The following is a 4,000-nucleotide window of genomic DNA, read 5'->3' on the forward strand; positions in this document are numbered from 1 at the left end:
TGGAGAGAATATTAGGTGCATCTGATGTCAGCGTCTGAAAATGAAAGAAGGTTATTCAATTGCCAAAATCTAACTGACTTTATTTTATAAACCATTAATGAATAAAAATAGACAAGGTTACCTGAGTGAAAGTTCGATGACCACCTTGACTAGTCAATGTCAAATGTTTGATTCAATAGATCATCTGTCATGACAATTTGATCCACTGCAGATGTGTCCTGGCCACATGCATTTGAATCATCTTCATGATAATAAACACAACAAGACCCACAATTTAATCTCATTAATTCACAAAGGAATATGTACCATCACCAAGAGAGGGCCTTGTCAATGATGAATGAGCTAGCATGAACCTATATTTTTAAGAATTGTTAGTCTACATATAAATTGCATGGATGAACATAAGTGGTGTTGCAAAAATATGTCCCTTCCAATTATATCGAGTGTACTCGCTATGTGCATGCAAAAACCGTGTTGCCCAGAAAAAACGTTCATCAATAGACCTGCATTTTGAACACATCCTTAATATACACGTAACAAACTTGAACATTAAGGTTTAATGATCATTATTTGAAATGAAATGCATGATAAAAAAATAAGGCACCATTAAAGACCTACTACTCAAGTGTGCCTAAAGGGTCATCTCTTTGTTTAAGAGTATCCAGTATTGCTTCATGATCAGTAGTAGTCACTGTCCATAGCTCTTTGGTCTTTGGTTTTGCTTGATGATTCAACAACTTGACATTTGTAGCTATAATAAGGTGTGAATACATTATAATGGTTTTGTGTCTCTCATAGTCTTCAAATGCAGGTATGCCATTCTTTCTAATCATGTATGTTTGCAACCAAGTTCCCACAACAACAACTGAACCTGTAGGATATGTGAACCCATCATCATTTGTCACTGGTTGTGTTAGCTTTTGTTTTCCTTATACACATCGTGCCAACCGATATTCTGATCTCTCTTCATTCCCTTGCGGTGCAACAACTGCAAAAACATGTCCTGGCTGTACAAGATCTGATAGACGATCATACTCAAGTGAACTTTCCATGTCATCGTTTGACAAGGATATTGTTTGAGATAAAGGAGTTAGATAGTGGGGAACCCGCGTATCAACCCACTCACTTGACTTGCACTGATCCCAATCACACCGAAGACAACTCTGACAAAAACAAGCCAATGCTCGTGTCCAAATGGTCCATGTACTTGCATCTGAGCTGAGAAATGAATACATCTTTGAAGAATCTTTAATTGTTTAACAATCCAATCTATCTCCCACTGTTCCCTCCTCAACCAACCAAAATAATCTGCTCACTGCTGAATCAAGAGTACCTCCATGTGACAATGCTGAACTACACCAATCAACAATAGAATGTGCATCAGAGAAATTTGCACCTAAAATACTCAATTGCTCCTTAACTAGAGCTCTCTTCAAACATGCACCTGCTCCATCATGTTCTCCCTTCCCATGCCCTGCCTTAAAAAAACACCAAATATGAGGTATACGCCTCTCCACATGCATTCTACTCAACCAATAAAATATACGGGCATTCTTAAATTGACCTCTACAGTTATCTGACCATATTATATGTCAGTCAATTTCAATATCTTTCTCATGCAAGAACTCAAAAAAATTCTCGAAAGAATGTTGCACATAATCAAAGGAGTGTGATCTATCATCACTCATATAAAAATGATACTCTCTGATTATCTTCCTGTCCTCTTTTGTACTATCAGGAGCATGTCTATATGTAATGTGAACAAAAATACCAATCTAGACTGAATTGTAGTACTGAGACTGTACCTCATTTTGTGGTTGCAATGTATAGTTCTCTGCAAAATCAACCACCAATACAATAGTGTCAATCGGGAAAGAGTTCTTACACATCCTGAACTGTTGATCCAACCACTGAGACCTATGGGTGTGCCTTGCATACTTGTAGAAAATATTTTCCTTAAAATCCAAAATAAAATCAGCAATATTCACTTCTCTTGAGACTAATTCGCATCTAGAACCTTCACCTCCACTCTTCAAATTATATTTCACTGTCTCGTATCTTTTTTTCTCAACATAATTATTTCCAAACTCATGTTCGCTGCCCTCATGAAAAATGAAACAAACTTTGACAACCCACCGCATTCTGAGCACTTCTCATTCAAACAATCATTTCTATAGAAATAGCAGCCATCATCTCTAGGGCATAAAAATAGATCTTGCAAGTCTCTTGATGATCTCGGAAATAGCATTGCACCACACTCCTACAACATCTCATTAGTATGCATCGTAGAACGAATATGACATAAAAGTTCATGGTACATTGAAAACTCCAAATGGTACTTGCAACAACAGGTATTGCGAATCTTAAGAGGAACACAATAAAATGGTTTCAAAGATTCAAAGGCCCTTTGTGATATTTGCATAGTTGGATGTAATTCACAAAAAAATTTGTACAACATTGTTTGGCTTGATTCCAAGAAATGTTTGGGATGCGGTGTGTGGTCTCGGTTGCTGATTCTTAATTTCAAAACGTCCTTTACATTGGGTGACACTCTATAATTAGAGTGCCAAAATTGTTGAATCTCTTCCTTCACATTGTCAGTCAACTTTCTATCAATACGTGGAAGCCTCCCACCAAATGCCCATGTATCTTGTTGAAGTGGATCGTTAAGTCTTTGTCTTCATGCAAGTGCTCTATCCAAAGTTTCACGGTTTATGTTAAAATCAACACAAGTTTGTCTCATTTGACGAGCCTTCCTCAATTGATGGCTTACTAAGGAGGTTGTAATCACTCTTCGAGCGGCTCTCTTATCTCTTTCTTTGGTATTCTTTCCAATAGAATTAAGAGCATCAAATAGATTTTTTGCAATAATATAATTTCTCTCCATCTTCTTGTTCATACGAATCTTCAATTTGTTTAGCAATGGTCTCATCTTTATCATCTTTAGCAATTGAACAAAGAGTTGGCATTGCTCGGTCAATGTCTTATTGCTAAAATTTTGGTTGAAAAGTTCTGTAGCCCACAACCGAACGGTTCTTGTTGACCTCTTGCCTTCAAGATTCGCAATAATGTACCTCATTTTGGGGTTCTTGAAGGTCTTGGATTTGGAATTTGTCTTTCATCCATGAGAGGGTCTTCATTTCTAAAGTAATTAGGTGTTACATATGGTTCACTTGGTGAGGCAATTCCACCTTCAATGTTAAATTTTTCCACATTTTCACCTCCTATGTCAAAATTTTCCACATGTTGAGCATTTTCATTATCACTTTCAACATTTTCAAAATTTTCAATATTTTCACTTTCAAAATTTACATTTTCATTTTCAATAACTTGTGGCACATTTTCAATTTCAATTTCCTCTTCAGTTGAAGTAACATTAGCAATATTTAACATACCTTGTCTTCTCCTCCTATGACATTCTCTATCTCTTTCTCTATACACTTCAACTTGGTCATTTGAAAGTTTTCTTTTGCGTTTAGACTTCCGACGACTACTGTAGACACCTAAAATTGTCCAGTCTAATTAAATAAATATCTTTATTTATTTAATTATTTTATCCTAATTCTTCTATTAATTAAATAAATCTTTATTTATTTAATTAATTCATTTATCCTCTTCTAGCCTTATTTCTCATTTAAATAAATACCTTTATTTATTTAAATTATCCTTTTTCCTAAATTAAATAAATATTTTATTTATTTAATTATCCCATTTCTTCTATTAATTAAATAAATCTTTATTTATTTAATTAATTCATTAACCTTTTCTACCTATGACACATGTCATTCATCTCTTAATTCCTACACTACCTACCCCTTTCATTATTTTATTATTTTCTTTACCTACCCTCTAATCATAGCCGACCTCTTTTACACCTCTCAATCTTATCCCTCCATTTCATATAGTGTCTTCTATATAAGGAGATGCTTCCTTCATTATCAAACCCTCGCTATGCATTCAGCCCCGACTACGCTTTCAAACTTGCATACGCAATCAAGCC

The sequence above is a fragment of the Cryptomeria japonica genome, chromosome 10 (assembly GCF_030272615.1).
Source record: "Cryptomeria japonica chromosome 10, Sugi_1.0, whole genome shotgun sequence".
NCBI classification, from domain to species: domain Eukaryota; kingdom Viridiplantae; phylum Streptophyta; class Pinopsida; order Cupressales; family Cupressaceae; genus Cryptomeria; species Cryptomeria japonica.